The sequence below is a fragment of the Furipterus horrens genome, unplaced genomic scaffold (genome assembly GCF_987537825.1).
Source record: "Furipterus horrens unplaced genomic scaffold, mFurHor1.1.pri manual_scaffold_9, whole genome shotgun sequence".
NCBI lineage: Eukaryota > Metazoa > Chordata > Mammalia > Chiroptera > Furipteridae > Furipterus > Furipterus horrens.
The window spans coordinates 79,935,233-79,946,639 of record NW_028327179.1 but is presented as its reverse complement, the minus strand read 5'-3'; the positions used below and the strand labels follow the sequence as shown (position 1 = coordinate 79,946,639).

The following is an 11,407-nucleotide window of genomic DNA, read 5'->3' as shown; positions in this document are numbered from 1 at the left end:
GTGTTCAAGATGCTCACAGTCTAGTAAGGGAAGCGGACCTAGGAGTAATAACAGTTATATACAATGTGGAAAGTACAGTGGTAGAGATGTGCATAGAGATTTATGAGATCACAAGGGATGTGCCTGTGGTGATGAGGTAGGTCTTCCTGGCAAGGTGTAAAGGCTTGGACTATGTTAAAGCTATATTTGAAAACAATCAGAGGGAATTAGATTGGGAAGGGAGCTGGGAGTGGAGAGGGCATTCTTGACAATGGGAGTAGCTAGTGTGTGTGGGGGGGGGAAGCATGGTATCCGTGGAGAGCTAGAACAATCTGGTTTTGTTGGATAGAAGATTTTTAAGGCGAAGAGTGGCAAAGAATAGATAATCTCTCAATATATGTTAGCTGTCATCACCACATATGTAGGTTTCCGATTGTGAAAGCTAGATTATAGAGCTCTAACATTGTTCTGTAAGGGATTGGGGGGGTCATGAAGTTTTATTCAGGACAGTAATATTGTCCTATTTGTGTTCTGTTGATACCACTTACCAGTTCTGTGAAAGATGGACTTGACCACAGGAATGGAAGAGATGGGAGTGTCTTATAGGCGTATCATATGGGCAAAATACTTCTTGTCCAGAGCAAGGGTCATAGAAGAAGAAGTGGAGAGGAAAGGACAACTATTTAGGGTGTAAAATTGGGAATATTTGGTGACTGCATGTGGAGAATTAGGTAAAGGAAAAGCTTAAGAATACAGACATCCTAATTGACAAGTCCAACAGACTATTGGATGAAAGAGTTGTAAGATTGAAGGCTAGAGGAATACATTTGGGGATATCAACATGTGGGTGAGAACTGATAAGATGAAAGTGATTGAAATCCCTCAGGGAGTGAGAGGAAGAGTGGAACGAGAATAGAACTTTAGTGAAAACCAACATGTATTGGTGTGGTCAGAAGTAGGGGACAGAGGCTCAATAAAACCAAAAGGAGTGTATTACAAGACCAAGAGAGTCTAGAAGTCATGGTGTTTGTTAAACACCTGTTTAGCTCATGGGCTTTGAAGACAGGAAGACCTGGGTTGGAGTACTGTCTTCACCTACCACTAGCTATATGAGCTTGGTCAAGTTACTGCCCTGTCTCAGCTTCAGTTTACTGATTTGAAAAACTAATAGCATCTACCTCATAGGGGTGTGGCAAAAATTAAATGAGGTAATGCATACCTCTTAGTATAGAGCCTGGCACAGAGTAAGTACTCAATTAGTGTTGATAGTGTTAGGGGTAGTAGTTGGTTTTGCTACTAAGGAGGGAGGCTAACTGTCAAATGCAGCAGTGAGGTGTATTTGGAAAAAAAATAACAGTTGGGCTCAGCAATTAGGAGATCATTGGTGACTTTAGTCATATTGTTTTCAGGGGAGTGATGGGACAGAAGCTGATTGAGTGGGTTGAAGAAGGAAGGGCAAATTGATTCCTGAATGGAGACTACTCTTCCAAAAAGTTGGGGGAGACCAACAGGAAGGAGTAGAAGAGTACTTGAGGAGAGTGTAGGAACAGAAGGATTTGGGGAAGGAAGGACAAGACTTGAACATGTTTACAGTTGAGAAAGGATCTAGCAGAGAGGGAGGGGTGGCATATGGAACAGGATCCTGCATAAGGCAAGATGGAAAGGACTTAGGACATCAGTAGAGCGATTGGCTTCAAATATTGGAAGGATAGCTTATCCATCAAACCTAGAGGATATAAAGATGGTATAATTATGGAAAGCATATGGGTAGAGAGGTACAGTATTGAAGGAACTTATATGTGATTATCTCAGGCAAAGTAGCACCAAAATGCACATTGTTGTGTGATTTTTTTTCTAGTCTTAGCCAAATTATTTAGGAAGTTAGGTTTTAACATTAGTTCAGGGCTGTAGTATTGGTGGCAAAACAGAACAGTGCAAAGGAAATGGAAATACTGGAGAGAAAGAGAAGAGAAGTTGGGGTAATCTTCCAGGGGCCCAGGCTGATGAGGGAAGGGGGTAAGGCCAAGAGCAGCAAGTGGGCAGAAATAGATCAATCGAGAGACAGCAATCTCTGTGAAGTTGAAGGAAAGGTTTTGATAGAATATGAGTTTACAGAGCTAGGGTAGGAGATTGTTGTCATAATATTGGTTACTATCACCTGGTAGTTTTCAGGTAGAATGGTTGGAGGTGGTTACTAGGTTTAGCCCTGAGAGAGAGTGACTAATACGGAGGAGAGTTCAGGAATGGTGATGTAAGGCTTTCTCCCTGGTGAATGCTAAAATCTCCTAGATTGGGCTTATCTTTGGGGTGGAAGAAAAACCTATGTGCCAGATACTATTCTTCATTGACTAGGAGGAAGCAAGCAAGGGGCAACAGCTTGGAAGGCCAGGCCAAGTGCACAAGCTCCTACTGTGACCCCCAGGGAACTAAGAAAAACAAACAAACAAAAAATCTGATAGGGTCTGGAGACTCAGGGAAGAATTTCAGTTAATTCCAAAGGCAATCTGCTGGCAGAATTCCTTCTTGTCCCAGAAGAAGGTAGTCTTTTGCTCTTAAGGCTTTCAACTGATTAGATGAGGCCCATCTGTATTAAGGAAGGCAATCTGTTTTACTCAGAGTCTACCGATTCAAATGCTACTCTTATCTAAGAAACACCTTCAACAGAAACATTGAGATCAGAATAACGTTTGACCAAACTCTGGCACTCCAGCCCAGCCAAGCTGACATAAAATTAACCATCACAGTGACTCCACACAAGGTTAGAAGGATCAGAGTAGTGGGGATCCGGCAGAGGGTTAGCCTGTTTTTTTTTCTCTACCTGCCACAGGCCCAGGGATTTAGGAGAATGTGCTCCAAGTGTTTGAGGGGTTGTTTATAAGATGTTTCTTCAAATTCATTGAGAAGTGTTTCATAGGCCACAATATAACATTAGTCATCCTGTTGCCTTACATTGTATTTTACCTTTTAAAATGTCAAAGTTTATCATTTGAGACCCTCTGTTTAATTCACTACCCTCAATCCCCTTATCCCAAGCAGGAGGGTTAGTTTCATTTACTGCTCATAACTGCCATTTGTCCGCTGTTGGCACACAGCCTTGAGCAGGACTCCAGATTACTGTGTTTTCACTCCCAGACTGAACATCATGTCATGGGCGCCCAGCCCTGTTGTTTTAGGAAGTAAGAGCTCCTGTCTGGGAGTAAGATCTGGATCACACAACAGCTGCTGGCTTGTGATATTAGCACTTGGCCAGCTGGAATAATGAAGGATCCCCTATGTGCTGGCTGCACAATCCTTGTTTTCAGTATATTAGAAAAGTAGTGGTATGAACCAGAAGTAAAAAAACACGGATGTGATTTCACCAGAAAATCTAGACATTTTAGGGCTGACACGGGAACCTTTGTGAGAGGATTTATCATATCTCTTACTCTCTTATCATTGCTGACTGAGCATTGTTTTCTGAAACGAGAGCTTACAGGCTGGTGCAACGTGATGTCTGAAGGCATGGGAAAGTAAAAATGTTCTCTGAAAGAGTCTGTCTCCGATGTTTACTTGCGCAGTGCTCTGTGCCACAGAATAAAGACTGGCTCTCATGGACTGTTCTGAGATGCTTTCTGTGGGAATCAGTGAGGAACTCCAGTTCCTCTAGCTTCAGCAGGTCCACTTACCTTCCCTGCATGGACCGCATCCTGCAGCAGGGAGCACCATGAGTGATCGTGGCATCCAGCACAGTGCCTGGCGCATAATAGACTCTAATAACACTGGGAAGCACAGTTTTTGTTGAGTTAGATCTGACACTTGTTTTGTACTAACTTTTGGCATCCGAATCCAAAAATGACCAAGTTTTTCTCTATCACATCAACTTTTTAAGGTACAGGATACCCTCCCTTTATCCCCCAAATCATACAAAATGTACACACAAAAGAAAATAAAAGAAAAATTACCTGAATATACTGTTTATTTAGAGTTATTTTATTCATATAGAGCCTACATATTGTTATTGTAAGTCAAATTGTGTACAAGTAGTAAAGTTCTGCTACCAAACATACATATTAAGGTATTTTATCTTTTCAAACGACAGGCTAGGAAATGCCAAAATGAGATACTTGAAACAGTCTCCTTCAGTTGACAAAGCTTTCACAGATTGCTTCATGAGACCCAGTTTTATGTGCAGAGGTGGGAATATAATGTTCTTTCTGCCAATAAGTGGCTCATGTAGAATGTTTGGATCATGAGGTTTGAGGTCATATCTTGGAGGCCGATTTGACTCCACCCAATGCTTCTCATGAGCTCTGCTGTCCCACATACACAGAAAACAGGGATACTCGGTGTATCCGCGTTGCTGACAGAGAAGGAAGCAGACCATTTTAAGGTCAACACAGATGATCCAATTGTGCTTGTGATATGGCAAAATACCAAAGACTCTCTTTCTATCTTCATATTCTTCACGAAAACAGACTAAATGGCCAGTTGGGACTGCACCAAGTAAATTGCCGTTGTGGAGGAGGACACACTTCAAGCTCCTCTTCGAGCTGTCGACGAACAGTGGCCATTCAGTTGCGTTCTAGGTTGGAATTCCCAGTTCCTCCATTAAACCACGTATGTTACGGCAATACACAAAGCCACCGTCACTTCGAAAGTACTGCAGAAATACACTTTCTCTTGACTGAAAGAAGGGTACCTTCACTCCTTTTTCAATCAAGTTTTTCTCATGAGTCTTGATGCTAGGAGTTCTGAAGCCTTTTTGCGTAGTCCCAAATCTCGTGCCAAATCATTCAACTCATGCTGATCGAATTCCTTACGAACTCAGTTATCTTCAATTTCAAAATCATCATCGTTGCTGTCACTTAGTTCTTCACCATACTCCTGTTTTTCGAAAGAGGTGGGTTCAATGAAAACTGGCACTGGGATTTCAGTTGAATGAAGCACTGGGCCTATAGCTGATGGTAGACTAGGATGCTCTATTTTACATTTATTTTTCTTGGTATATCCTGACGTTTTCACTATACAAAAGTAACAGTCACTTGAATGATCGCTGGGCTCTCACCAAACCATAGGTATACCAAATGGCAATTTATCATGTGTTCCCTTCGTCCACATCCATAAACTCGTGACACTGTTCGCACACCTTGTGAGGGGCCCAAGACTTATCTTGATCACCAAGTTTTACTTTAAGATATGCAAAATAGGCTTGCCTGACAAATGCATTGATGTTTGTCCTTTGACTGGCAATGGTGAAACTGCCATAGATATAACAAAATGAATCAGGGTTGTTTAGGCACTTACTATGAGCAACAGCAGAGGCAGACATGATCTGAAGGAAAGGAAGTAAGTACGTATGTAAATAAAATAATAAATTCTGCAACTCCCTGTATACAGACAAGAACTTGGACTACACTTCAGAATACGATTCACTATATAGAGCAGCACACAACCTCTCACCACAGTGTCTCGTGTGTAACTGAATAGCCTAGACAAGTATGAACCTGTCGCTGGTCTCCAAGGTCATCCCCCACCCCTCCCCACTCGAGGGAGGTTTGCTCTCAGCCAATAGGATGGCACTAGTGCTTCCCTCGATCCAGGCTCGATCCAGCCTAGAGTGGTTGCATAAAATAAGCTGTACAGAAAAAACTTGACGTGATAGAAGAAAACTATCTGCAGTTTTGAAATCAGCATGCCTATTTAAGTCTAAAACAGCTGAAAAATCGAACTCAAGAGGAATTATGTTAAAAATTGTTCTCCTGTGTAATCATTTGTTGAATGAATTGAAGTTTTCTTTTATCTGTGGTTCTGAAGAATCATTTTTTGATTCTCTGGAGCCTGTAGAATATCTCACCATGAGTTTCTTCTTTGGATAAGTGTTAGCTGGACTAAGGGTAGAATTTCCTTGAGAATAATTTAAATTATGTCGGCTTAATTAGCTTTACAGTGAGATGATGAACCTATGCTTTCTTTTGCAGCACTCGTGTGAAGGCTGGAGAAAGTGTTCTGGTTCATGGGGCTAGCGGAGGAGTAAGTATTTTTTTAAGTTTATTTTTAAATGGGCTTTCATTTGTGGGTTTCACATTTAAGTCAGTTTTAAAAGTCAAATTTATAAATATAATCAAGGGTGCTTTTTTCCTCTATGTAGTAAAGCTTCTTTAAGTTCTGTCTTCTGAAGGCAATTCCTTGTCATTAGTTTAGCACTTCTTCATTAATAAATTCAACAGATTACCCCATCAAAAATGTATCTATATTAGCTTTTCACCCATATTGAGTGTGGACCAAGATAAACTGGCTTTGTTTTTGCCTTCAAGTGGCATATGTTATAAGAATATTCATTTAGAATTTTAAACCACTTTTTAAGGTGAATATTAATTCCATATTTTCTTACATAAAGAACGAAGGTTCATTATAGCTTTACATACATTGCCCCAGACAGCACTGCAGAGCAACACTGATCTCATCGTCCTTTTTACCTCCCCCACCCCCACACTGCCTGCCTGCTGTGCTTTGATGACATTCATGGAGTGCAAAGTATACAGCTGTTTTCTTAACACCACAACCCTTGGTTTAAATGCTAATGGAAGGTGGGCCGGGGGATTACTCAGAATTTATAAAATAAACCCTTTAACAAAGTCACCCAATGCAGGGCTGTTAGAAACTTCTTCAAGAAACTGGCTGTCTCTCTTCCTCTGAGGAGCTTACAGGAAAATTTAGAGCTCTGAGGTCAGAATTTACCAAGAAATCCATATGACCTTTATCCTGCATGTAGATTGGTTAGAAATTTTGGATACACTAAGGCCAGATGGCTCCCCTTGAGGAAGATGGTTAACCCTTTCGGAACACTACGTATTCTGGACAGTAGGTTGTCTCTGGAATAATGAGTGGCATTCTGAATATGTGAACTTACCTTTAAAAGTGGCCAGGTACTAGAAATTTTGGATACACTAAGGCCAGATGGCCCACCTTGAGGAAGATGGTTAACCCTTTCAGAACACTACATATTCTGGGCAGTAGGTTGTCTCTGGAATAATGAGTGGCATTCTGAATATGTGAACTTACCTTTAAAGGTGGCCAGGTACTACAGAGAATTCAGTCCATTGTGTCTGTTAATGTTGCATAGATGAATCACAGGGTTTCACACCCAGCTTCCTGTGTACCTCAAAGAGATCAATTCTGAAAGATTTCACAGATCAGACTCTTTACTGAAAAGACACCAGAATTGTCCTTATGGGGCCTGAGAGAATATGACAAATATACCTTGTCAAGTACTCCCATTGTTTACCTTCACCAAAGAGGCTATTTTGGGGTTAAATTATATTTAACTCTAAATAACTACAGTCTCTGTCAAACATACATTTATTTAAACTGCTTTGGCATTCAGAGAGCTAACCTTGTACTCTGAAATTTCAATAGGAAGGAGAGAGAAAATCTCTATTCCCTTTATTTACTGTCTTGTAAAAAGCCCAGTCACTTCACCATGATTTTTTTTTAAAGGCAAAATCCACACTGTTCCCCGAGCTGGCTGAGTCTGTTAAATCCTCAGCTGGCAGGGATAACCCAGCAATCTGGCGTGTGAAACGCTTCTGATCCTCCCTGCCCTGTCTGAGGGAAACAGTGCTGGGCTTTTCTTGCTTCTGTTTGTACATTCTGTTCTCATTTAATTCAAGTTCCTTTGGGATTATGTTGTGTATTTAAACTGATGCAGAATTTATGAACACGGGTATTATTCAGATCTGTTGGCGGGGAGTGCCCTGTTATAGTGTCAGCAAAATAAGTAGAAGGAAAGTGGTAGACATACCTATTGAGGGAATGTGGCTAGTATAATTGTTGACAAGAATAGAATAAACAGGGCCTTTAAAATATTTATTGAGTGTCTGAATGAAGTAGTTAGAGCATAAGAGGATATATTTACATTAGTTTTTAGGTTAAATGTGGTTTTATTAAAAGCCTTTTTAACTGAAATTTTTAATTGAAAATTAAAGTAGTAACAATTGATTGTACTAACCCCATAGTGTATTATATTTCATGTATTCTCACTCAACAAACAGTGCATTCCATGTAGTTTTGGTTAAATCAAATTCCTTTCATAACCCAATTGAGTTCAGGCTTATTATGCCTTTAAGGTCTATCCAAGGCCTGGGAGTTTGTGATACTGTTACATTTGATTAGGTTCTATCATCATTTTTCATTTTACTCCTTTTTTATCACGCCCAATCCATGATGATTTTGCCTTCCCCTAAATCAGTTGTTATCAATAAGGGATGAATTTCTAGCATCCGTCTTCCTTGTTCACAGGCAGTGGAGTGTCTATGGACATTTGTTTATTGAATCTGGGTGGAGGGTTCTGCCATCTCGTGGGCAGCAGTGAGATATTCTGCAGAACATCCTTCCAGGCACAGGATAGCCGCACAACAAAGGATTATCCAGCCCAAGACGTCAGTAGTGCCCGGTTTAAGAAACGCTCTAAATGCATGTGACACTCATCTGTACCATTCGTTTGGCATTGACTCAAACATGTATGGCTTACTAATTGTATTTTAAATAATTGCTTGTATCTATATTTCTAAAACATTTTTATTTATTCTTTATATTGTATTAAACACATTTTTTTCTGGCAACCCAATAGCTTGTTTTGTTTATTTATTTATTTATTTAATCTAATCCCATGGTTATACCATCTGGAAACTGATAAGCCTCAGATTTATTATTTCCAGCTCTAAACTCTTTCGAGTCCATTCCCATTTTGAGCTGATTGCTGAACATCACCTGTTAGGTGAGTAATATACAACTAAGCCCGTTCAAAGTGAATTCTTGGTGCTTTCACAAACTTGATCCTCTCTAATCTTCTTTATCCCATTAATCTACCTAGTCAATCTCCAAGGACCTAGGAAACATCCTTGGTTTTTCTCTTTTCCTCACATGCCACAATCTGTGAGGAAGGCCCTTCAGTTTACCTTTAAATTTTATCTGTATTAGTTGTTATTCTTTCCAGTGCGGACACCTCAGTCCAAGCCAGCTTCACCTCTTATCTAGACGATTACATCACCTGCTGACTGGTTTTCCTACTCTTATTTCCCTGTAACCCTCTCTTCTGCCTCTCATATAATTCGGATGTTCTTTTTAAAGACTAAATCGGATCGGATCTGATTTAAGCTCTCTGGTAGTTCTGCATGGTTCTTTAATGTAATTCAAACGTTTACCTGCGAGGCCATGAGTGCCTTGGCCTCTATGTGCCCCTCTGGCTTCTTCTTCCACTTCTCCCGTGTGCCCCTCAAGCCACATTGCCCCCCTTTCTTTTGAACACCCTAAGCTCATTCTCACTTCACCAGGTTAGTCATCACCATTCTTCCTACAACATACCCCATGTGGCTTCCCAGACCTTCATGTGGCTTGTCCCTCACTTCATTTGGGTCTCCTCTCTTCAGCGCAGCTTTCCCTGATGACCTAACTAACCCCTTTCCCAATCTCTTTCTAACCCAATAGGCTGTTTTATTTTCATATTTTTTATTTTCTGAATTTACTTTGTTCAGGCTTTTGTTTATCATGTTCCCCCATCTTTAGAATGTCAGTTTCTTGCATGAAGTACCATGTCTCGCACATAGTAAATACTTTATGGATGTTTATCATACAGGTAAATAAATTAATTTGCCCATATACCTGTCTCTTCCACTTAAATGATAGAGGCCTTACATCTGTTATGTAGTATTTTTTTTATATGTTCAGTTAAAGTATGAAGTCAGTGAACATATTTTGATCATCTTTAAACTCTGTACCTTTGCACAAAGTAGATGCTAAGTAAACATATTGATGCAGTGGTTAAAACTCAAGCTCTGCACTCTGATTTGGTCCAGCTTGTTTCCATCTCTGTATCCTGGGCAAGTTACTTACATTTTATAGGTTTCACTTTTTTTAAGTGTAGAATAGGGGCAATAATCATATCTGCTTCATAGACGTCTTGTGAGGATGAAGTAAACTGACGCATAGAAATTATTTAAGTGTGGAACTTGGCACAGTATAAATGCTCAATAAAGGTAGCTGTTGTTCTTACCTCTTCATTTAAACTTGAAGTTTCTTAACAATAGGGTAGGAATTAGAAGAATTTTAAGTTCACTATATGTATTTAATAAATGTTTACAAGGATACAAACAATCTTAAAACTACTGGGTTAAGAGAACCAACTAACAGTAGCCAGATGAGAGAGGGATTGGGGAGCTGGGTGAAAAAGGTGAAGGGATTAAGAAGTACAAATTGGTAGTTACAAAGTAGACACAGGGATGTGAAGTACACCACAGGCAGTATGAGGTCTGTGCAGAAAAAACCTAATCATTGTTAACCCATTGTTGTCGGGACACGTAAAATTACATTTTTTGCAAATTGTGCACAGAGTGCCTTTATCTTTCATAATAATGATGAAGAATACATTCTAAGATCAGAAAATCAAAGTTTTATAAAAATATTCGAAGTAGTTTTTAATTTATAGTGATTTTACGTAACGACAAAATTTGCACGCATATTTCAAAAAATCGCCACTCCCACCATAATGCGTTGGCACTAAACACCTGAATACAATGTGTTAGTATAACGGGACCAGTTTGTGTGACATCAGTGCAACCTGGCAGCCAAAGAGAGTGCACTGGAATGCACATGTGTGAACAAGGACAACTTCACTGTACTAGTTAGTGGGAGCGGTAGACGCATTGGAGTGAGCATGTGTACTGTGTGGCTATCACATTCAAAATGAGCAAGGAGAGCAACAGATCTGCATCGAATTTTGTGTTAAGTTTGAACATTCTTCTGCGGAAACTATTCGAATGATTCAGAAGGCCATAGCTATGGGCAACTGGTGATTGTCAGCTTCATCATGACAACACCCTTGCTCATGCATCATGTCTTGTGCAGAGATTTTTGTCGAAACATCAAATCACCCAGGTGACTCAGCCCCCCTACAGCTCAAATTTGGCACCTTGAGACTTCTGGCTATTCCCAGAACTAAAATGACCTTTGAAAGGGAAGAGATTTCAGACCTTCGATGAGATTCAGGAAAATACGATGGGGCAGGTGACGGCGACTGTGTGAGGTCCCAAGGTGCCTACTTTGAAGCAAACTGAGTTATCATTGTTCTATGTGCAATGTTTCTTGTATCATCTTCAATAAATGTCTTTTTCATATTACATGGCTCGATACTTTCTGGACAGACCTTGTATAGCCCATAATATTGTAATAACTAGGTATGGTGCCAGGTAAGTACATCTATAAACTTGTTGGGGAGATGACTTTGTAAATTATTATAATGTTTTACCACTATGCTGTATGCCTGAAGCTAATATAAAATATTGGATTGGCCCTAAAGTTTGTTTGTTTGTTTTTTGTAAGATGGTTCTAGTAGCACTTTGTTGTCTTTAACTTCATTTGAAACAATTTTGTTAAATTGTATCATAACGGCTGC

At 39.9% G+C, this 11,407-nt stretch overlaps 1 long non-coding RNA gene across 1 annotated transcript; it reads left to right on the top strand.

Annotated features, from left to right (window-relative positions):
• Window positions 1-5,939: 5,939 nt before the first annotated feature.
• LOC150002021 (uncharacterized) lies at window positions 5,940-8,579 on the top strand. Its single transcript, XR_016513092.1, has 2 exons — window positions 5,940-5,988; window positions 8,257-8,579. It is a non-coding gene; the product is annotated as an uncharacterized LOC150002021 (long non-coding RNA).
• Window positions 8,580-11,407: the final 2,828 nt, after the last annotated feature.